Source organism: Carassius gibelio, chromosome A22, assembly GCF_023724105.1.
Source record: "Carassius gibelio isolate Cgi1373 ecotype wild population from Czech Republic chromosome A22, carGib1.2-hapl.c, whole genome shotgun sequence".
Classification (NCBI taxonomy): Eukaryota; Metazoa; Chordata; class Actinopteri; order Cypriniformes; family Cyprinidae; genus Carassius; species Carassius gibelio.
Genome location: NC_068392.1, coordinates 15,385,379 through 15,411,019, shown reverse-complemented (window position 1 = coordinate 15,411,019; position 25,641 = coordinate 15,385,379). Strand labels below are relative to the sequence as shown.

Sequence of the window (25,641 nt, the reverse complement as noted above, 5' to 3'; positions counted from 1 at the left end):
TCCTATTTCCTGACTGCTACCATCCCTCCAACCATCCAACCAGTACTAATGCCGCTCGTCTTCCACCTCACTGACTCGCAGCACTCTTTTGTCTTTGCTCTTTGTTCGGCGGAGTTAAGAGGACGGAGGGGTTCAATGTCGGACAGTGAAATACTCTCCCTTCCCCGCCCACATATGGAAAAATAAACAAGTGTCCATATGTAGCCACAGAATGTTAATAGCTTCCATAACTCTACTCTCCACCTGCCAAAATGCAAGCAAGTCCATAATACAGATCCTGACATATTGTATTATACACCATAAATCTGTATAGTCAACAACCACTAAGAATCTTCTTTTAGAGAGTACTGAAGCAAACGGAAGTAGACTACTTTGTGATCACTTTGAGTGGCAGCTCAACCAATAGACTCTCCGAAAAGAGAGGTTTTTTTTGTGCAATTTTATTAGATGCCATTAGTGGCACAGGCATGGCATACTTCACCCTTAAACTTCCAGTTTTAGATGCAACAAAGAATAATCTGAATAATTTCAAAATGTTTAGTCTAGAAGTCTTACAGAGAGATCAGGACTACTTGGTCGTCAGAGGCCTGGAGCCCAACCAAGCCACACTACTGTTGTGTTTGTTTCATAAACATGACTGTTTGCTCATTGAATGTTCATCAGATGGCTCCTGCAATGTGGTCTGGCCTCAAAACAGTCTCCATGAGCTCCTTCACTGGGGGTCTCACAGACATTGGGTGGTCCAGAAGACTCAATATTGGGTTTTAAAGTGGTGTTCCCTTTCTTTCATGACTTCAGCATAAAAGAACTCTTCATGAGCCTAAGGGCGCATTAAATTGGAATTTTGAATGGCTGTTTCTTGGGTTAGCATGACTATTCAGTTTTACCAATTACCTGGTTGTCCAAAGGATTGTGCAAAACTGCCATTTTTCATAACAGATTAGTCGATATATAGGAAGCTCTATATAAATTAAGTCAACTTATGACCCGCAATTATTAAGGATATTTTGACATTGCCTTCAAAAGGAGAATTAACAAATAAAAAGCCTACTTAAATACAACTTTGTTTTCTTCTAACAAAGTCTAAATCCAATGCAGAATGATACAAACCCACTTAAATATGCATACCTTGATGCACTTTTAATGCAGCCAGAGAACTAAAAATGCACTTTATGACTTGGAAACATCTAGTTCAAAGCATCAAATAGTTTGTTTATCCCTTCTCCCTACTTATTAACAGTTTAAGGCAGTCATCAGTTTGACTACAGTGCTCTGAGAGAAACCCTGGAGTGACTAACACCATAAACAGACTTCAGGAAAATACCATCCTTTAATCTCTCTATAGCACATTACAAAATAACCTGTAGATTCTGCATAATAACATGAATTTGATGAAGGACACAGTTTGTGGAAAGCATTAGAACCCACCACAAATCTAGTCTGTACACAACCTTCTTCACGTAGCAACCTTGGAGCACAATGACACACTATGTTCTTGTTTGGCCTTTTAGAAATGGTGCATTGATGACAACACATTCTGTCCGTCTCTCCTGATCTTGTTTTCTGTGATGCTCCACAGAGGAACACCCAAGCTCACGCTGGGCAAATGTTTAGTTTTCCAAAACCTCTGTGCTGTTTTCCCTTCTCGCCTGTTCCAGCTGCAGAGGAAATGACAATGCTCTAAAAAACAACAGCCAGTGCAATTCATAACCTCCACATCTCTCTGTCTCTCTACAGCTGGTATATCTTGAGTACCGGCTGCTTCCTCAATCGTGAAAGGGTTCCTGACCCTGAAATGCAATAAGTAATAATATAATTACATAAAATATTGAGTAACATATGCTCACATTGGGTGGTCAGATGCTTGTTTCAGAAATCCTCTCAGGCTTTTTGAAGAAAGCCTAAGACTATGACAACGACTAAAAGCAGGATTATGGGTTGAGTGAATAAAAGCCCGGAAACAAAAAGATGGAGATTAGGAGAGAGGGTCAATATAATGCATGTGTTAACAGGATCTGAGCAGATCAGCGATTTGTCTTCGGTCACACAAGAAAGCACACAAGTCAGTATGTGTGTGATATTAATGTACAGACAGTTATTTTCATGTCATAGCCAATTACAGATAAATGGGTAATATTTAAATTCTATACTTTCTTGTCTAAATAAATCAATAAATTATTCAGAACTAAAACTAGTTAAAGATACCAAAATACTATTCATAGTTTTAAAAATCCAATTAAAATTGTCCTGCTTTGAAAGTGAATGATGTTTCTGAAAGACACAGAAAGATAATCAGGAGGATAGGGAATATTGCTTTACGTGTTCTGACCTCGTGGTTTCTGGATAACAATGGATATTCCATTTTCCTCCCTGAAGGATCCAGCCAGCTACAGAGGCCCAAAGCTCAACTTAAAAACTTGACATTGTCATGACTTCATCCCTCCGCTCTCCCACGTCTTTTCGCACCCCTCTTAGTCCTGATTTACCTTCTCACAATTCTCTCTCCATGTCCCCCTGTGGCGATGGTTCACATGCTGTATGTGTGGCCGTATGTATTTCCTGTCCCTTTCTTCTGTCAACACTGCCACAGGTCCGGCTGCTATATCATTACAAACATTACATGGATTTTTAACCGACAAACGCTCCACAAAGTTTTCTGATTTCAAGTTTGTCAATGTTGCAATAAGAGGGAGAGTGTTTTATTTTTATGTATTTGTAGTACAAACCGAAAAAGAAGCGTGATTTATCATTTGTCATTATTTCTGACATGACAACTCTGGGAGGAACCGGCATGAAAATGAAAAATTTATTTGGTCTTGGTAGAATAGATCTGCTACGCTGCTGCTGGGGCTACATTCACAACATGCTGCTGTCAGCATGTAAGAAATATTGCTGCTACAAAAATATAACATATATAAAATAACCCCATAGCATACATGATTCACCTTGAAGCAGATCTATACAGGTGGTGCTGGGGAAGGTGGAGGGTTTCTAAAGCAAGCTGCACTGCTACGGCAAGCTCTAGATATTTATTTGAAAGCTGAGTAGCAAGCTCATTGGCTACCAATACAGGAGAGAACCAATCAGCTGTGCCATGTGATGTCATTACGTCAGATTGAGTTAGACCTATCGAACTGCGCCATCAGTTTCAATGCTAGAACTCTGTTTTTACTTACACTCAAGTGGATAAAAACCTGTCTGAGTTTCTTCTCAGAATCAAATCCACAATCTCCTATAAAGATCAGTGAAGCTGACCAGATGTGGTGGTTTCTGTAAAGAACTGTTCCCTGGATCTGCCACAATATCACTGTCAGCACCGAATCAGACCTGGCATGCTGTGTCAGATAGCAAATCTGGAAGGAAATGAGACTTTGAGGGGTTGAATGAAGGAATGTGAGTGGCGTGATATAGTGGGACGGTTTGAGAGGGAGTTGGATCAGATCCCCACGCACACCGAAATTGTCTGCCGCTCTGTCTTTTTCCAGGTGTGTTACTGACATTTTGGATTAAATACAATATTAGAAATGCAGGACAATCTGGACAATATATGGATACTGGGAAATAAGGATACATGTATCTATATGCATACCAATATGTTAATGATATTTTGGTTATCAGCCAATATCAGAAATGTTTCGATATTGGCTGCTATTGGATATTTATTGTTCATGCTTGTTTCCCATATTTTTGCCATCATTTAGCACGTACTTTAAAAGTCTTATTACACTATTTTTGGCTAAATATATATTGGCATATTTTAAAACTAATATATTTTTTCATACTATACATTAGAATATTGTTATGCTTAAAATCAATGGTACCATTTTCAATAACATTTTTAAATAAAATTTAAATGTAAAACTTTTTTTTTTAAAATAATTTTATAGCTACTTTAGAGACTATAGAATTTATTCATCTGCATATTTATCGGTTAGTGGTCATAATCTGACAGTCATTATCGGCTAATTATATGGGCCAGAATTATTTAATTAAGAACAAAAACTAAAATATAGGAATGTTGCATTGCGTAAACCTCTAAACATGCCTGAAAGAACTGTATATTGCTACAAGGAAACCGTTATTAACTCCTGCATCACCATAGTCCTCCAAATGAGCTCCAAGTGAAACCAGACGCACATACGTGTATCCTCATGGGTCAATCCCTCTTCCTGCCAAATCAGGCTCTGCCACCCTAAATCAAGCTGAATTTGGCCTGATGACATCAAAATAACTTCAGTGTGTTCATAAACCCTTTCTGTCTAAAAAAAAAATCATGTTTTTCTTTGATTGTTGTAAGCATGTCACATCTACATCACTGTGGAAGAATGCTGTAAGTCCCGGCCCGTAAGCCCAGACCCAGCCCAAATCCATTTGGTTTAGTTTATCATGTAGCCTGACTCCACATTACTCAATCTGTCTCACACAAACACCATTCGTCTACGCACTCTGGGGGCTACGGCCATCAAGATACACTCACACATGCAGTCGCACAGTCACACATCAATATGTAACCCACACACCTGTAAACACAGAGGGAGAGGGAGGTTTCCTGTTGTTTAACTTTAAAGTTAGACTGATTAAATGGCTAAAGGACAGCAGAAACTGAATGAAGGGAATGTTACATAACAGTATTTTCACTCAATGCATCATATATGATGATATATCATATATATATCTTGAAGGAAAAATAAAACAAAAAAGTGTTTGATATTTTCCTGTAAAATGAAGTTGTCTATATTTAGCAGAATTGTGTTTAACACACAAACTGGTCAGCATCAGGTCAACAATCAAAGGTATTGAAATTCTACATTAAAAAATAAAAACTGTGCTAGTATCGGTATCAGCCGATACTCAGAATTTTTTGTATTGACTCATATCAGTTCTGCCAAAAATGTTATCGGTGCATCCCTCTTTTAAATCTCTTGGGATGGTCGTCAGGAATTTCTCTCTCCAGATTATTGATTCATTAATGACGTCTGTGCATATCTAAGTAGCTCAGAGGATTCTGGGATGTGTGGGCAGACCTTGTGAAGTTGAGTGATATCATCTTTTCACACTGTAAACAGGATAAAAGATGATTTTCGTTTAGCCCGAGTACTCAGGAGCAGGCTCTTCCACTTTCCCAATGCTTCACTCGGCTATCGTCAAATAGGGCAAAACTTGTTCATGATTATATATCCTCACAATGGTTCACACGCTTACAAATGTTTTCATTTTTTCAGCTCAAATTTTAGACAGCAAAAATTTTTCATACACTGTTACAAAAAATATGTGTGAACACTGCAATTTTGTGATTTTGTTTTCTCCAAATAATCAAGTCTCAGGTGACTCAACATGTTCCTACTTCAACACCAACTGAACTTAAAAACGCTTAACATAAATGATGACACTACAAGTGTGAATCTGGAAACAGTAACATGACAACAGAAAAAAGAAAGGTCCTTTTTGATTTTTAACAGTTTACCATGCTATTTGTTAAATCTGCTGGAAGGAACTTATTTTTGTAATACAAGACAATAGTTTTGGGCAAGACCATGACAAATTAAATCCCATTTTACCATATTTTATTCAATAAAAAGACCATGCATCCATCTTTCTACAGTTGTGCTTGCAGATTGCAAAAACAAACATACAACACCAACCAACATGGTATAATTTATAAACAGTTGGTCCTTTAAATGAATAGTACTTCTTTGAGTCAGTCTGAAACAGTGTCCTGTATAATTTACTTTAGCAAAGAAAAATATTCTTTCATATTCAGGTAAAATGAATATTATAACTGAAATATCCAAATTGATCAAAATCCGATCAGAATGAATTTGGAATCAAAATTGAATCAGGAATTTTGTATCAAAACCCATCTTGACAATTCAGGATTAAAACTGCTTCTTCCTCATGAGGTTTATACAAAAGGCAGCAGCAGTCATGTGGACTGGTGTGGTTTTCACAGCATTTCATCTCTGAACGGGAAGCATTCATCTGGAAACGCAGAGCATAATGGGCCAAAGGGCCTGCGAGCAACCTGCTTTTATGCACACTTAAGATCACATCGTTAAACGGAAACATATGAAAGACAAACACGCATGCTGACTGCTGTACTCAAAGCCTTGCATGCTGCGCTTAAGGCAAAGAGTGTTTGGAGAAGTATGATGACATGGCAGGGCCTTGTTTCAGCATCAGTTTACATCAAACACACTTCTGTAACTTTTTGCAAACCAATTCACACAAAAAAAGTCAGCCGTTAGGCAAAATGGCTCCTTTCGCTTTTAAACTGTAGCACATTGTTGACACCCTGACCTCTGACCTGCACAAAGATCTATCTGTCAAGGTTTTTCCATTCAGACTGCTTAAGAAAAGACTGCTTTGCTGAAGAAAGTTCATCTGACTTTGATTCAAAATTGGATTTGGGCCCAGGGTTGCTGCCTTGTCCGCTAATGATTTATTTATTTGCCCAACTGCAAGATGACAGCTCTGAGAATTTAGTTTGAATTCAGCAATAATATACGAGCAACTCACCTACACAGCCGAGGTCCAGGAGCTCACGTGCATGCTCATTCTGAAGTGTTTGCCCAAAAATGACAATTTTGACTCCTTAAAGGAAAATGGTGATAGGAAAAAATTATTTTGCATTCTCACAATACTTTTGTTACCCTGACAAACTTTGGAGATGGAAATAAGATGAGGTGGGGAAAAAAAAATATTTCTTATATGGTAGGGTTGTGCCGATAGTTGGAGATATTGCCTGTGGCTGATGCCTTTGATGATAGCTAGATGATTATTATTTATTATTATTATTATTATTATTATCAGGCTAGTAATAGTATTTAATAAATATAAGGGCTTATTTGTATCATCATATTTCTTTTACTATGTTTGTGCAGTACATTTTACCAATTTATATTTATATATTTACTTAAAAGACATTAAAACTAGGCTGCTTTTAGCCTTACCCTGGAGTTGGTTCAATCTCCGCTATGAAACTAAGTAAATAAATAAATAAATTAGCATGATAATATCATGTATTGGCGATGTCACAGGCTGACATTATGACGATATGACTACGGTGGAGCATATTGCCTGACACTATTATATGGTTTTAAGAATGGTGGAACACAATTGCGAACTTGCAAGAAAACGTATAATATTTGCAAGCAAATGCCAAGTTTCTTTCGTGGGAACGCAAACATTTTGAGAGAATTAAAAAGTTTTGAAAGTGAATACAAATTTCATTGAGGAATACAAATGTTTTTAAAGAATGCAAAAGTTTGCAAGCAGATGCAAATCTCTCTCTGGAATGCAAACGTTTTGTGACTAAATTAGTAAATTTTTGTGAGCAAATGCAAATTTCTATGGAATGTGAATGTTTTGCGAACAAATCCTAATTTCTCCAGGGAATGCAAAAGATTTGCGAACTAATACAAATTAACAGAAGTTTTGCAAGTCAATGCAAAATCACTGAAATACATTTTTCCTCTAATCTCTTTTATATCTCTCCTCACACTTCTCCAACTTAATGTGCAAATTTCCAGCATTCCAACATGGGCTCTCCACCCTCCACAGGAGAAGCTATCATACTACTCATCTTGATAGTTAGAAGTGGCCGACAGAGAGACACAGAAAAAGAGAAAGAGACACACACACATAAGAGTGGGGTCTCTGATTAAAATTCCCAGCACATTGTAGAAGGCCGTCGCAGCAATAAAGCCCAGCCAGCTGGCTTTTGTTCAAGTTTAAGACTAAAGTCTTTTTTCACTCCGATTCTGCCTCTTTTTGGTCTTCTGGCAGTGTTTTCTGGAACTGAAAGGAAGCGAAATTTAAAACTAGCAGGGTGAGAAAAAAAAGCCAGCCCCCTACTCTGACACAACCCCCCCCCCCCCCCCACCCCCTTTTTTGCTCTTGTCTTCTCACTTTCTTCAGATGTGGTATTCATTGGCCTCTGGAGGGTTACCCGGTCCGAACAATGCCCAGCATCAGACCGCAACAAAGCCGAAGCAGCTTTCAAAAGTTCTTACAAGCTAACATGGCTTCAAAGCCAAAAGACTGCCTTTGTAGATCCGCAATCAGAAATGGAGAGCAAGGATGGACAGAGAAAAACCTGATTCTGTATCAAATCTAAAACTGTGAGAAATCTAAAGTCTGTATTTTAATATCATGATATTCCTAACTGTGGATCACCCATAATAATATTACTGTATCTATACTGAAAGACCGATATATTGGCCATGACAATTAATTCATCTAATATTTGGAGATTTTTCAAGCATTTATTTTAACCTCCAGGCAGGACCACGCTGCCCATGAGGTTATCAGCTTTGCCATATTTGGCTAGTTTGAATGCATAATTGGTGAACTTTATAATTTTATAATTTGAACTTTATATTAGTACCAAGTATGGATGCGCTAATATTACAATTCTGTTCAATACAGATAAACCGATAATTATGTTAAGGGCAGCAAACCGATATATAGATAATATAAAAATTCTATACTATTTTGTTCACATAAATTACTATATACTGTACAAAACACCAGGAATTAATATGAATAGTTGCAGTTGCAAGTGATAATTATGTTGTAATGTCATCCCAAAACTGTAATGTTCAGGATGACAAATGGATATTAATTTTGGGATTTGCTTTAAGATTACATTTAACAGTGTTATTAAATTGTTAGGTTTTTTATTATTATTATTATTATTATTATAAGTGAGATTAGATGACAGTAAAGGTCATTTAAAGGTATCTGTAGCCGAAATGGGCATGAACAATAAAAAAAACAATAAAGATTGATACCGATAAATAAAGAAAAAATTTGTCCGATAACAGATATGGCACTGATATGTTGTGCATACATGTATGTTGACTAAATACTGTATAAAATAAGCTTTAATTACATCTAATTTTTGGTATAATCAGAAATCTCATAATTAGTAAATGTTGATTGGTGATTGGCAAAAAAAGTGCGGGAACAAGGGATGAATAATTACATTCTCCATAAATTCACCTCCATTAAATTCAAACTCAGCACGTCCCTCTCATGGGGCTCACGTTCTAGAGTTGGTTAATGGTGCACATGTGAGAGCTGATACCAAAAGCATCACAAACGTATGACTCCAGTGTTGGTGGTGTTTGTAAAGAAGCTCTTGACAGTTAGTGCTGGGCTAGTTTCTCCAACATTTTTTAAAGAATTTAAAAAAAATTCCAGAACACAAAGTGGGGCTCCCAATTGGTTGTATCATCTTAATGTGTTTTTAGTATTGTCCAATGATTGTCCCAGGGTCAATTTGTTAACTAAAGAGCCACAAAGAAACACAGTGAGAGTGACACTGAATTAGCATCTGAATAACTTGGCCTACAGAGCCTTTACTTACTATTCTGCTGAGTAAGTCTTCGGTAAAAGTGCGTCTAGTTTGTCTCAAAGCTTCCAGTTGGAGTCTCCAAAGCAAGTGCTGTAAAAGTAAACAAAATTGTAAAAAAAATGGGCCAGCCTTATACATGCAAAGCATCCACGTAGAGCTCATTCCTACCCCTTCTGTGGTTCCTGATGTCTTTTTAATTGCTGAGTGAACTGCTGAGCTCTTCTAGGGAGTGCTTGCCAAAGGAGACAGTGAAGAACAACAGTTATGCAAGGATAAAGTATGACTGTACTGTTTACCACAGAAAAACCAAATGAAAGCCCTCAGATGGGCCTCTGCAAGTGTGGGTCTCTCGGGTGATGTTAAAAATCAATATGCAACCAATTATTCATGTAGGAGGGAAAGCCTCCTGCAGTCTAAAAGCTGACAAGAAGCTGGAATCTGCAAGCCAGATTCTGCTAATGTATAGTTGAGAGTTACGCAACATAAATTCTGTTATTTCTGAGGAAACAAGGCTTTTGAATAATAATCACTGAGGACAAGCTCTAGAATCTTCTAAAAACCAAGCAAACTGCAATGTTCGGCACAGATGCCCTCAGGCACAACAAACTAAAAATTGAAAACACACCACACACCTGTCTATACTGACTAGATTCATGTAGATAATGGACGATGTTGGAAATGCACACGTCCCATGACGTGTAATGAATATGAATGTATATGAAGGTTGATTTTTTTTTATGTGGGCAGAGAAAAAAACGAAATGTGGCCTCCAGAAGTCATTGGAAGCCAAATTTTTTTGATATTTGATTGTGAACTCTTGATTTGGGGCAGAGTACATAATCCAAATGTGGGCGCCCCTGCCATATCATTTCACCAGTATACCACAGACATATGGCGGTAGGCTCTTTTGATAAAAAGCAGGGTACAGAATCTAAATGTAGAGCCTCAGAGGCCCTTGGGGGACCCTACCATTTTTGCACCAGGATACCACTGACATCTTAAGGTCATCTCTATTGATTTGGGGCAGAGTATATAATAGAATATTATATAGAAATCACAATGTTCAAAACCAGCTACTGTAGAAATATGTAGGCAGGGATGTGAAACTCAGTTTCTAGAGGGCCACAGCCAATTTAAACTCTTATCAAACAAACCTGAACTAGCTAATCAAGGTCTTCAGGATTACTTGAAAGAAGGTTGGAGCTAAACTCTGAAGGACTGGGGCCCTACAGGAGCTGACTTTGACACTCCTGCCTCGAAGGTATTTGGCCGCTAGGCTTGCACCCACTTTAAAATATGCATCTTTAAAACATTACAGATTTGCAGTTGCAACTCCACACAATTCCCTTCCTCAAAAGAGTCACAAAGGGTCAACATCCAGATGTGTATATGAGTGTATGAAAAAAGAGAAATAGTCAGGAATAATTTAAATAACACTATGGGGGAATGTCTGTTTATTTGAGTAATGGCCAGACTTCAAATCTTCTCCTTGGGGATGAATAATAAATGAAAAACATTCACACATTATACACTGCAGCCATGCTGCAACTAAATTTGGCAAATAGCATGTTGCATATCTATTGAAATATCTAAAAGTCAACTGCCACTATGTGGACACTTAATTTATTGACTTTGTTTCAAAATTTACAGTCAATCTGTGACGTACTGTATGGCAATATCTTGCCCTCTTTCTAAATGCCATTATTAATGATAAAATATTGACGGAAAAAACACTTTGAGATCTGTGGTGATTAATGTGCCTCCTTGTGATTTGAGAAGGATGTTGCAAAACGCTCAAAGTATATATTTCCATGAACACTGTGTTATTCCACAATCTTTAGTGTTTAGAGGAAAGGAATTACGAATGTAAAACTGAAAAACTGTTATTCAAAACAAATCAACCTGCAGTTTTTGGAGATAAACCCCAGTGATGTTATTCAGCCCAGCAACTCAATAAAAAAATAAAATAAAAAAAATAAAACAAAAAAAAAAAATGCTTAAACATTTAATTCAAAAACTGATGAACTAATCTCTCTTACAGATCTACATGCCATATCTGAGCTGGGTCAAACAAGGTGACAGAAATCACTTCAGTGAGCGTAATTTACCACGGTTTTATATCAAAGAGCTTCTGGGGTCTTGGCAGGTTGGGAGCAGATTGCTTTGCCCTTCCTCTGGCAACCCCAATCATTCAAGAAAGTGTCTGAGAGAGAGAAATAACCAATAAAACAGTCCTTTGAGCATCCTTTGCTTTGAGCATGCCCTGAACTACTTAGCCACGGAAGCCAAATGCATTACTTCACACTAGTTAAACCCAGCACAATGTGTCTGTTGATGGGGACACACAACGTATCAGATCAGGCTGGGAGGGGACAGCCTGAGAAGGACCCAAAAGAAACTGAGAAAATGAAAAATAATATAATTTAATCAAATGCAGTATGATGAATCACTCCACAAGGTACCACTGAAATTACACCAACTGATCACAAAATTACATATTTGCGTATTACTGTCTTAAAATGTCAGTCAAGGTTTGAAGTCATGTCATGCAGTTAATGTTCTCGTGATCACTGCTATTGTTTCAGAGTACTCGGACAAACACAATCTTGCAGATCCGTTCCAGTAAGTGCGCAACAACCTTTGGTTCACTGCCACGAGGGCCCTTTGAAGTTGTCTTCGGTAAACACAGCCACAGACGCAAACATGCATGCAACTACATGCAACGGTGCAGTGCAGGATCAGGATCCATCACGTTCAGCTCAGCTGTTGCCAGTGAGGAAAACACCCAGCTGGATAATCACACACACAATGTCCCCACCCTCAGTCCTGAGTGTCTGTGTTTTAACTGTGTTTTCAGCATTCTGCAGCAGTGAAGTCACTTGACAGACTGTACTGAGTGGGAGTGAGTCCTGTTATTCAGCCAGGCTCTTATTACAGTACCTTACAAGACCACAGAGCAGGGAAATCAACAGCTTTACAATCTCATCGGTCCGTGTGAGACAAATGCTAGACTGTATAGCGATCTACATATAGTCAATTGGCAACTGTTTTTACATGAACACTAGAGTAAGTGTGCAGTGCGTTTGAATCATATTTCATCAACACGTGCAAACTTTTGCATTAATACCTGATAGTTCACATACATCACAGATACGTCTGCTTTTACATCTGCAAGTATTATTAGAGTGTTTAACCTTAAAAATATTTCAAGATCATCTTTATCTGTGAACATACAAGTCCAAATCCAAAATTCTGACTACAATGGATTCACTCAACTCAAAAGAGAAATATTAATTAATAAAACTTCCAGATACTGTGTTTAGCAGCATGGTAAAATACTCAAACCCTGGGTCTGTTTAAACTCCCAAACTCTTGCACATGACATCATAACGGAGGTGGGGAGTGATTTCGGTGCTCTGAGGGGTTTGTGTATGAGTCTGCAGTGAAAAAGAGCAGAAGAGACAGAAAAGAAGAGGGGAGAGGGGTTGGGGAGGAAAGTGTAGGCTTTAGGAGACATTTGGGACATTTGCAGTCTTGCCAAAGAATGAGGCATGGCCTGCCTTTCTGATGTGTTCAGTTAAAGGGGTTGGAAGACCGAAATCAGTGTTTGTTTGTCATTTAAAGACGATAAAAAAAAAAACCCACTGTGAAATGTTGGACTGCCGTCGAGACATTATTCACCTTTCATTACCATCTAAAAAAACACAAGCAATTAAGCCAGAGGCAGAGAAAGAAAGAGGTTTGGACTCTACAAACAATTGCGCACATGCGTCATTGCTTTAGAATCCGAGAAAAACAACGATCCAATCATCCAAATGTAGCTCACTGGAGTCCCATAATGCTTTTTTCGCATCAAAACCCACATCACTCACGCTGAACTATGATTTATGGGATTACGATAACAATGCGGCCCAAAGCCACTTTACCAGTAACCCTGATTAGAGCTGTCACATTAAGTGGGTTTAGCCAAAAATCACATACAGCAAGTAAAGCGAGACTAAGACCCCTCAGCGACAGATTATTACGCCAATATCTAACCGCGTTCCTGATGCGGAGTGTGGAAATGATAACAGATGATTTCCCAACCCTAAACAGACCTACAGACTAATTTGTCTGGTAGACAATAAAACAGCCATGAAAAATGATCTCCTCCATACACCATTTATGCACTAAACATGTACAACACAAATAAACTTTTCATAGTTTGTTGTAAGAATGGGGCTACTTTGATTACAGCGACTCGCACACACACTGTTATGTTTCCGAGCAATCGCTGTCTGTGTCCTCAAGCACTCTTGACTTGCAACATCATTGTAACAAGAGTCCAAGTATCAGAATGACTGATCAAGCAGAGTAGAACCTCCTCTGTTTTCCTCAAACCACAACAACCCCCAGAACAGCACTTCAAATTAAGTTATTGACTCTTAACCAGAGACTCAAAAACAAAAAACAGCTCGCCTTCACCTCAAGTCAACTGTCTACATTTATATTTTATGCCACCAAAGCCCAACAAACCTAACTAGTAAATCTACAGGGCTTCAGTTGTGTTTCCCAGACATCAGAAATCACTCAGGAAGTGTAATCCTAGCATTTAAAATTTCGTTTTTGAGAGCTCTCCCAACAGTCCAGTAAAGCATGCTATTGCTGAGGGATGCACCGTCATCACTTGCTCTCAGCAGCTGAAGAAACTGAAAGAACTGCAGCAATGTTAAATCAATCACAAGAGCTCAGAAAAACTGCGACAGAGAGGGGAGTCTGCAAACTGCTAGTTTACTCAGAAAAATGCCCAAACGCCACTTGACAATCCATCCCCAGAAGAACACATTTTCACAGAAATGACATTGTAAAGACAAATATAGTACTTGGTTTAGGACTAAACACTTAGGGCCCTATCATACACCTGGCGCATTGCCGCGCAAGGCGCAGTGCAAGTGTGTTTGCTAGTTTCATTCCGGCACTGTTCACATTTTTCCATCCAGCAACGTGTTTAATTAGCAAATGCATTTGCACCCATTTGTGCGCCCATGGGCATGCTGGTCTAAAAAAGGGGTGTGTTCAGGCGCATTGCTGGCACATTGCTATTTTAAGGAGCTGAAAATAGACTGCACCATAGACCAACTCAAACCTGATCTAAAGTCTAAAGTCAATGGCGCAATATTTTTTTGTTATTTAAAGAGTGCGTTGGTAGAAAATGCGCCTCTGGGTTGGTTCACAGTGCATGTTGACTTTGCTTATTACACACAGTGATGCGCATCACACAAACATGCCAAATATTAAAAACAAAAGGATTACGGAGTAAAAGGATATTAGTGTAGGCCACATAAATATAAAAATGTAATGATGGATAGTCATTACGTGTATTGGAATTAGGTTACCTATTTGCAATTCAGCCTATTACTACTTGTAATGATTAATGAAATTGGCGAATTAATTGAACAATCGTACCAAAACACACACACACACACACACACACACATATATATATATATATATATATATATATATATATATATATATATATATTAACTGACTTATCTCGCTGAGCTATTTGAAAGCCTGCATCCAACGCAGACGACTGGCCACTTCACTCGTTGAACTCCTCAGTTTAATCAGTGTGTTTAATAAGTCAGTGTATTCCTGCTTTAGCTTCGCACAGAAGCAGATCGTTTTCTTCGCTTGAGAAGCGTTCAGCTTTTCCGCCAACAAATTCCGCCATGTAAATAGCGATCCGCAATGGCACGAGAGCATCTCGCTCTTAAAGGGAAAAGGAGATGACACTCTGATTGGTTTCTTGAACGTTACGCCTATTACTTATTAAGAGAATAGGGACAACCCATTCCTAAAATGCGCTCCGGCACACGGGCCATTTTTCCATCGTTAAAATAGCAAAAGTGGATTTGGACATGCCCTGAGTGCACCTGTGCCGTGCTTTTTACACTTTGCGTTTAGATTGTTAAAATAGGGCCCTAAAACTGAAAGTGTCGTTACTAGTGGTCGACAACAAAAAAAAGTATTTACTGTCAAGGCTGACAGTAGACTTTTTAAAATTAAACACAAAAGCCGCGTTTCCACCGCAGGAACTTTATCCAGGAACTAGGGACTTGGTCCGGTACTTGGTGTGTTTCCACCGCAGGAACCAGGAACTAAATAAAAGTTCCGGGTAAAAAAATGCCCCCCAGAAAGTCCCTGCTGGCGATGTGGTACTTTTTTAAAGTTCCGGAACTTTTGGGGGCGGGACTTTGGCGCTAAACATGCTGATTGGTTGAGTTCACGCAGCATTGGTTGAGTTCAACCACCATTTATTCGGATCAACATTTTCAAAATATTACTGTTATTGTGTCATGAAATTTAATTTTAAAAGTATTTCAGGCGAGAATGTAGTTGTTTGAAACTCAAATCTGTTGTTTATTTATAAAGACAGCACCTATTTAAAAATGTGTTTCGCCGATCTCGTAGACAGTGAGCTCCACTCGATCAGCGGGAGCTCAGTCCTCATGTATCCGCAGAGAGCAGCCTCTCCTGGGATAGACCTTCTGATATGTGCCGCTGGCTCTGATGTCTCTTTAGTGGTTAAACATAAAATATAATTCGGCTGCGGGGTAAATCTAACAGGTTTTCTTTGGTCTGTATTTAATTTATCTATATGTAAAAATGAAAATAAAAAGGCAAGTCTATATAATATTTCTTTCATTGTAATGGCTGTAGGCCTATATAACGTTACACTTATCCCTGAACTAAGTAACGTTACATTTCTGCAGCTGTTATTATGTTTAAATGAAAATGAAAGGAGGCAGTGGTATTTTATATCCTATTTCGTTTTATTGTAAATATACTGAGGGGAAAATCGCAGTAGCCAAAGCGATCTGAGTTCACGCAGCATTGGTTGAGTTCAACCACCATTTATTTGGATAATTTTCAAATATTACTGTTATTGTGTCATGAAATGTAATTTTAAAAGTATTTCAGGCGAGAATGTAGTTGTTTAAAACTCAAATCTATGGTTTATTTATAAAGACAGCGCCTATTTAAAAATGTGTTTCGCCGATCTCGTAGACGGTGAGCTCCACTCGATCAGCGGGAGCTCAGTCCTCATGTATCCGCCGAGAAGCAGCCTCTCCTGGGATAGACCTTCTGATATGTGCCGCTGGCTGATGTGTCTTTAGTGGTTAAACATAACATATAATTCAGCTGCGGTGTAAATATAACAGGTTTTCTTTGGTCTGTATTAAATTTATCTATATGTTAAAATGAAAATAAAAAAGGCAAATTTATATAATATTTCGTTTCATTGTAATGGCTGAATATACACATTTCCCTGAACTAAGTACATTTCTGCAGTTGTTATTATGCTTAAATGAAAACGAAAGGAGGCAGTGGTATTTGATATCATATTTCGTTTTATTGTAAATATACAGTAAGGAAAATTGCAGTAGCCATGACGAGCAGACTGAAGTTATCAAGTATGCTGCTGTTTATAGATTTACCAGACTTGCGTCATCGCAGACATCACACTCCCGAGAAGAATGCACAAAGTCTGAACCAACTACCTAGGATGCACGTCCAAAATCAGCGTACTTTTTTTTTTTTTTTAAATCAGCGGTACTTTGTATTGAGAAACGTGCGCAGACCTACGTCACCAGTCTATTTGCCTAATCTACCCGGTACTTTACACCGAGGTGGAAACGCAGAAAGCAACAAGTCTGGCGGGAAAAAAGTTCCTGGGAAAAAAAGTTCCTGGTACAAATGTTTTTTGTGTTAATTTCGGTGGAAACGCGGCAAAAGTGACCACTCTTAACTGGCCAAAAACCTCAACTATTTCCAAATATTGTGCGATCCGTCTAATGTCGCACTACTCTTCAACAATAACTCGCGGAGTGAAGCAAACTAAATTTGACAAGTTTGCATGAATACTGAATTTTGGTACTGTAGCTACATTTTGATACACACTGTAAACTAATGATACTGATCTAACTAATAAAATTAAGTGATATTAACTTGTTTTGAATAAGTTTGTGGACTCCTGAATCTCAACGTTTTAGCACAGAAAGTTATTGAACTAAATAGATTAAAGTAAGCTGTACTTAAAATTGAGTGGTCATGCGCAGTTCCACCAATAGGTGGAGTCGATCGCAACGTAATTTTGATGGGAAAAGCACATGGAAAGGTCTGGAATTCATGGTAGCATTCATTGTCCAAGGGCCCACTCATGAGGCCGTTTGACCATCATGTCAAACAACCAATCATAGTGCGTTTCTTTCATTATTGCGTTTCGAAGCGATGAAATGTCCCCACAATAACAGACCGGTGTGTAAACTATCTGACATATTTTAAAGATTCTATGCCACAAATTTTAAATATTTCACATACTTTTAAAAATCCAGCATTTAGTTGATCCTGATAAGCACTCACAGTTGTAAACAATAGGCTTTCTTCTTTTGTGATGGGGTTTGGCACCACGGTATCTTTGTTTCCAGGCAGAACGTTAAAGAATACGACACACACATCTCGTGGAAATCCTGTAGAAGTCAACCAATTGTACGAGGACTTCGACATTCCTGAAGCATTTACACATTTGTGTGCCATTTGCACCAGACGTTCTGTTACGTTCTACAGATTAAGTTTATTTTGTATACATGTCTTCCCAACCACTAGATGGCAGTCGTGGTTTGGGGCTTTAGCTAATAGTTGGTTGTTTCTAAGCTTTACTGTTGTTCAGTTGTGAATCAGTGTTAAAACCTTTCTATTTAATTCTTTGCCTTGCTGTTAACTTGTCAACATTGTTACATTGATATAGACACTTATTTCTTTCTGTATTTATTTTGATACCAATTGTGGAAACGTGTCTTCTAATTTCAATATATACATCCAAAAACGGGAAGTTCTAGGGAGTGGGTGCCCTCTTTTTTTATTTTTGAATAATTTTCTCCTGTTTAAAACTAGAGAGGGAGTAAGGGAATTATATTGTTGTTTATTTACTTTTTATTTCTGTAAGGTAAGTGTAGACTTGGTGGCAATAGTTAGAGGCATTTTTTTTTATTGTATTTTCTTTGGGATTTTCATCCACTCCTGAAGACTTAATACTTCCTTGTTTGTGTTACATCAAATAAATTGTTGTATCACAGTTATGTTGTTTACTTTTTTTTTCCTTTAATGTTGCTTTCCCCTATCCTAGACTGGGTGGAACGTAACATTAATTGGGGGCTCGTCCAACTGGTAGGCATCTCCTCATACTCATTATGTTCCTTTTCAACTAAAAGAGGAGGTAAGCCTTTGTTATGATCACTGCCATTTTTTCTGTGTGTATTGCTTGCCTATTTTTGACTTTGGTGAAAGAGGAAATTCTGTGATAGGGACAGTATGGATTTTGATCTTATATCATTTACACTTAGCCCTACAACAGAAGAATTTAATCGTTGTAGAAAGAAAGATTTATTGTTGATAGCTGATTTCTTTAACATTGAAATACCTAGAGAAGCGATTAAGAAGGTTATCAAAGATGAACTGTTTGAGAAGCTAGTTAGTGAGGGTATTTTGCCAAGAGAATATGAAGAGGTGATTGAAGAGGTACAAGATGTAGCTGGGGAATCTATAGATCAAGAGCTTCCCCTTGACTCTAAAAGTGTTGCATCTTGTGATGATCCAAAGATGGCACTTAAACTAAAGGAATTAGATCTATCAATAAGGAAACAAGAGTGTGAGGCTCAAAGAATTCGGCTTCGGGCTATTGAGATACAAGCTGATCGTGATATTAGATTGCGGCAGCTAGATTTACAGGCTCAGCAAATGCAGAGTAAGCCTGTTCCATTGCCACGATCTAGAGCTCCCTCTGGCACTTCTCCTGTGCAAAGTCCTAATCGTTCAATGTTAGATTCACAATCCGATTTTGATGTGAGTAAAAACATTGCATTAGTGCCAAGATTTCGTGAGAGCGAAGTTGACGCTTATTTCACCGCATTTGAAAGAGTGGCTGCTAATTTGAAGTGGCCAAAGGAGATGTGGGCCTTGTTACTGCAATGCAGTTTAGTAGGGAAGGCCCAGGAGGTTTCTTCAGCTTTGCCAATAGAGCAGTCTTTAGACTATGACATTGTTAAATCTGCAGTACTTCGAACCTATGAGCTTGTGCCTGAGGCCTATCGCCAGAAATTTAGAAATTTGTCAAAAACAGTCAATCAGACATTTGTAGAATTTGCTAGAGAAAAGAAAAATCACTTTGAAAAATGGTGTCTGTCTAGCAAAGTTAATAGTTTTGAACAGCTGCAAGAATTGCTTTTGTTGGAAGATTTCAAGCGTTGCATCCCAGAGAAAATTGTTGTTCACTTGAATGAGAAAACGGTTGTGTCTCTGCAGGATGCAGCAGTTATTTGTGATGAATTTGTGTTGACCCATAAACAGGTGTTTTCTTCACCACGTCCAACTAGAAATCTGTTTTTTAGGGATGAAAGTAGGGAGAGAGGCATGCCTAAAACTCCTCATTCATACAGAAATTACATGCCAGTCGCTAGTGGTCGTAGCCCAGTTGCTAAATTAAATGGAGATGGGCGTGTTTGCTTTTATTGTCTTGACCCTAGCCATTTAATTTCTGAGTGCAAGGCCTGGAAGCAGAAAAACTCTGCTGCCAAGACTAAAAGTGTAGCGTTTGTTCAGAGTGCATCCAGTTTTGATTCTCCACTCAAGTTCAAAGTATATGAACCTTTCATTTTTAACGGCTCTGTGTCTCTTTCTGCTGGTTCTGACTATAAGCCTATTCAGATGCTGAGGGACACAGGAAGTGCACAGTCTTTGATTCTGAAGAGTGCTCTGTCATTCTCATCTGAGTCATATACTGGTGAAAGTGTTTTAATACAGGGGATTGAATTGGGTTGTGTCAAAGTTCCGTTGCACCAAGTCCATTTAAAGTCTGATCTGGTTGAAGGGCCTGTGAAGATAGCTGTCTGTTCTCAATTACCAGTGAAGGGGATAAGTCTTATCCTAGGAAATGATCTAGCAGGTGGAAAGGTTTTTCAGGCTCGTAAATATGATGATGTTGTTGAACTTTCAGACTCTTTCTTGATTACTCAGAGTGAGCCGGTGGAAGTCAAGCTGTCTATTGACCCTGAACTTTTTAAATCAGATCTTGATGTCCTGACTGAAGTGGAGAAAATTCCTTTAACACTTGGTAGAGAACAATTAGCTATAGCACAAAAGTCTGATCCCACTTTATCGAAGTGCATAAGTGCCACCTGCGCTGGTGAAAGAAGTCCTAAAACTAGAGTGGGATATTTTTGGGACCGGGAAGTGCTAATGCGTTGGTGGAGGCGACAATTCTCTGATGAGGATGAGTGGAGTTCAAGCTACCAAATTGTTCTTCCACAAGGTTATCGTAGACAAGTTCTGAAGTTGGCTCATGAGAATGTTTTGTCTGGTCATCTGGGTATCACAAAGACTTTCCAGCGGATTTCAAGGTACTTCTTTTGGCCCGGTTTGAAGTCTGCAGTGTCAGGCTTTGTTCGTTCCTGTTGTGTTTGTCAGCTCTCAGGTAAACCAAATCAGGTTATTTCTCCTGCTCCTTTGCAACCAATTCCTGTTGTGGGAGAGCCTTTTGAGAAACTCCTGATTGATTGTGTAGGTCCATTGCCCAAGTCAAAATCAGGTCATCAGTACATCCTAACGTTGATGTGTGCTGCGACACGATATCCTGAGGCTGTCCCGATACGTACTCTTAAAGCAAAAGTAGTTGTTAAGGAGCTTGTAAAATTTTGCTCTACATTTGGATTGCCTAAGATTATCCAATCTGATAGAGGTACCAATTTTACCTCTCATGTGTTCAGGCAGGTATTACGAGAACTGGGGGTGAAACATCAACTGTCAAGTGCCTATCACCCTGAGTCCCAGGGGGCACTTAAAAGGTTTCACCAAACTTTAAAGTCCATGCTTCGTGCATACTGTCTTGATACAGGAAAAGACTGGGGAGAGGGATTGCCATTACTCATGTTTGCAATTAGAGAGACCGTTCAAGAGTCACTGGGTTTCAGTCCTGCGGAACTCGTTTTTGGCCATACAGTTCGGGGACCATTGAAGTTGTTGAGTGAGCAGTTGCTGTCTAAGACCACTCCACCCATGTCAGTTTTAGACTATGTCAGTTCTTTTCGGGAACGTCTCCACAGGGCATGTGAAGTTGCAAAACAGCATCTTGTTAACCCCTTACTAGTAACCCCCCTTTTTTGGCATGGAGACCGAAATTACATACCCAAAATAAAAAGGTTTCTGCTCATGATTCTTTCTGATTAGATACATAATCAACCTTTGTTCACAAAGCTGACACTTTAAAGTTTACTGTTCAGGAATCAGAATCACTCAGACTGTTATGATAATAGAGATATATAAGCTCAAACATAAAAACAAAAATAAAAATATAAAAAACATATGTTTTAAATGTATTTAAAAAAATGTTGATGTAGGAAATGAGTTTGAAAACACAGTGTAGCTAAGGCCACAAGTCTTCCAAACCTTCATAAAAAATTTCATAATCGAATCTGTAAAACGGTGAATTTTATGAAATATTTTCTAAGGCCATGTCATGTGTGTTTTTAGAGAAGGCTAATCAGATTGATTTATGGCCCTTGTCATCTCTGTGAGATCTCACATGTAAACTCTCCTGTGTATTTTGTGTTTGTTTGGCTGTGAAAACTGCCCGATTAATCCCTATCTGTTATTCCATTGTTCTCACCAAACGAGTCTTTCACACCTCCGCCAGGTATGACACATTATCCGCATTATTCTTTTATCATTATTCTTTTGTTTTTATTCCACCTTTATTAGCCTTGATTGTGGTTTTTCAGGCTTTACAAAGACACAAAGCAGCGATCTCACTTCAGTCTCTGTTTGCATTTAGCCCTTATTTATCAAAAGTCTTACTATAAAAATACAACAAAACATTTTCTTACGACCTTACGTGAATTATTGAGACAAAAATGCATGATGAAGAAGAAAAGCACCTGCTATTAGTAGCATTGGTGCTAACTTTAGCATCAAGCTACATCTGACAATTTATGAAATTATTAGTACACTTTTACTCAAAACTCACTTTAAACCCCGATCGAGTGTTTATAATAACTTCCTTTAGCGATCAGGGGTGGAATTTGGTCGTTTACTGTTGTAAAAATATGTTATTTGTAGCCTTTTTCATCGCTGCACAAGTTAGCATTTCCGATGTACATTTTCGATTTTTTTTATAAAAACGCCCCAGATCTCAAGAAATTCTCATACCAAGCTTTACTATCGTAATCGCGGGTTTATTGTTCGGATATTTTGTGTGTACAGAGGTGTTTCAGTGTTGTTTTGGCCAGATAACTACCAGGAAGTGTGCAGGAAGCATGTGACACGATGGGGCGGTATCCAGATATTACACTCTCAGATTGACTTTTGGGAAGGCCCAATCAGAGTCTGAGCCACACAGCACGAGCTGCCGGCACAGCAAACACATACACAGATCGCTGGGAGAGGCTGTTTATCATCTGATCGCGTAAATCCGTGGAAAATGAATAGAAATGACGATTCTGTCTGAAGAAATATGAAGTAAACATCAGTAAATATATCCATATATCTCCGCAGATATGCATCTTTGGTCTATAAATCCTTATTGACGCTGTTCAGTGAGTCTATGTGAACACAAATAAACCGCTTTTGACGTGACTGAATATGAGTGAGTGGTAAATTTCTATTCAAAATGTGGCATAATACGGATTTATTATTTTGCACTCCTGACATAAATCACTAAATATCTGTCACTGCAACAATGTTTTATCAAAATATTGGTCAAATATCGAAGCTAGAGTCTTTAAACTTTCAATTGATGCATAGTTTGTCCAGATGAAGTAAGACAGTGATGTTTAATGTGCTGTGAAAGTGAAACAATAATAAACTGGGGCCGTCAGCGATGTTTGCACGTAAAGGGGTTAAAACACAGGCTAAAATGAAAGCTCATTATGATAAGCAAAGTGTAGTGCGTAATTTTCAACCTGGTGAAAAAGTGCTTGTCCTTCTTCCTGTTCCTGGCTCAGCTTTGCAAGCCAAATTTTCGGGCCCCTATGTTGTTGAGCAAAAGCTTGGTGACACAGACTATGTGATTAGTACCCCAGACCGTAAGAGAAAAACCCGGTTGTGTCACATAAATATGTTGAAAGCCTACGTGACCAGGTCGGTATCTCCAGAGTCAATACCAAAACCTGTATCGGTTTTGTCCACTAGTGTCAGGCAAGTGGTATATAATCCTGTAAATGATGGCTTGGCCAATAGTGATGTTCATGGCCTGACAATGTGCTTAAATAATTCCTCCATTTTGAGTGATTTGAAATCATATCTCTGGTATCTTCCTAAAGAACAATGTGAGGACATTGTAAATCTGGTCCACAAGTATTCTACTTTATTTTCTGATGTGCCAACGCAGACTACAGTGTTGAAACACGATATCGATGTGGGCGAGTGTAGGCCAATCAAGCAACACCCATATCGGCTCAACCCAATGAAGCGTGAATTAATGAGAAAGGAAGTAGAATATTTGTTAAATCATGGTTTGGCCTTTCCCAGTCAAAGCCCATGGAGTTCACCCTGTATTTTAGTTCCAAAACCTGACTCAACTGTAAGATTTTGTACTGACTACCGTAGGGTTAATAATATAACAAAACCAGATTCCTTCCCCCTGCCACGTATGGAGGATTGTGTAGATCGAGTAGGCTCTGCTCGTTACATTACCAAGCTTGATCTCCTAAAGGGGTATTGGCAGGTACCCTTGACCCCACGGGCCTCTGAGATCTCTGCATTTGTCACCCCTGATAACTTCCTGCAATATTCCATTATGGCATTCGGGATGAGAACTGCCCCAGCAACTTTCCAACGGCTCATGCAGAGAGTTTGTTCAGGGGTGCCCAATTGTGAGGTATATCTGGACGACTTGGTTATCTACTCAATGTCTTGGGAGGATCACGTAAATAACTTGGAACTAGTTTTCAAGAGGTTGGCTGAAGCATCATTGACCTTAAACTTGGCGAAGTGTGAATTTGCTAAAGCTATGGTCACTTATCTTGGTAAAGTGATTGGACAAGGGCAAGTTAAGCCAGTTGATGCCAAAGTGAATGCCATTGTTGATTTTCCCACCCCAACCAACAAGAGAGAGCTCCGACGTTTTCTGGGGATGACTGGATATTACCGTGGATTCTGTAGGAATTTTTCAGTGGTGGTATCCCCACTAACAGATCTGCTAAGTACGGCCAGAAAATTTGTGTGGGGACCTGAATGTGCACAGGCCTTTAATTCTGCAAAGATACTCCTTTGTAATTCTCCAGTGCTGTCTGCTCCTACCTTTTCACTTCCTTTCAAGTTGCAAGTGGATGCCAGTGCCTGTGGAGCTGGAGCTGTATTGCTGCTGGATGATGACTCTGGTATTGAACACCCTGTAGCTTACTTCTCTAAAAAGTTTACGAAGAGTCAAAGAAAGTATAGTACTATAGAGAAAGAAGCACTATCTCTGTTGCTGGCACTTCAGCATTTTGAAGTATATGTTGGTGGAAGCTGTAATCCCATTAGGGTGTATACGGACCACAATCCCTTGGTTTTTTTTGTCACGAATGTCCAACTCAAACCAGCGTTTGATGAGGTGGTCGCTCATGGTACAGGAGTTCAATCTAGACATTCATTATAAGAAAGGAGTTGAAAATGTTGTTGCTGATGCTCTGTCACGTGTTTATGATGGTGAAATTTAGGGTTATACTGTCTTGTATTATATACAAACCTCTGGTTTGTAATTTAAGGGTGGGGGTGTTACGTTCTACAGATTAAGTTTATTTTGTATACATGTCTTCCCAACCACTAGATGACAGTCGTGGTTGCCCCCCCCCCCCCCATGCCTTTATTTCTGTGCAGGTAAAGCCAGGTGAAGGTGATCTCCTGGGATGAAGGATGCTCGTTTGGGGAGTGGTCTTGTCGAAGTTTAAAAGCCTCATCGCGCTCAAGGGAGAGGAACGCGTGGTTCTTTTGTTGTTTGGGGCTTTAGCTAATAGTTGGTTGTTTCTAAGCTTTACTGTTGTTCAGTTGTGAATCAGTGTTAAAACCTTTCTATTTAATTCTTTGCCTTGCTGTTAACTTGTCAACATTGTTACATTGATATAGACACTTATTTCTTTCTGTATTTATTTTGATACCAATTGTGGAAACGTGTCTTCTAATTTCAATATATACATCCAAAAACGGGAAGTTCTAGGGAGTGGGTGCCCTCTTTTTATTATTTTTGAATCATTTTCTCCTGTTTA

The 25,641-nt window shown here is 38.8% G+C and overlaps 1 long non-coding RNA gene across 1 annotated transcript in view; it reads right to left on the bottom strand.

Annotated features, from left to right (window-relative positions):
- Positions 1-5,355: 5,355 nt before the first annotated feature.
- LOC127942661 (uncharacterized) overlaps positions 5,356-25,641 on the bottom strand; it is a 42,868-nt gene continuing 22,582 nt past the window's right edge. The window contains exons 3-5 of the long non-coding RNA XR_008149371.1: positions 9,527-9,590; positions 9,371-9,448; positions 5,356-6,591 (exon numbers count right to left, since the gene is read on the bottom strand). This is a non-coding gene — a long non-coding RNA (uncharacterized LOC127942661). The remainder of the gene's footprint in view (positions 6,592-9,370; positions 9,449-9,526; positions 9,591-25,641) is intronic.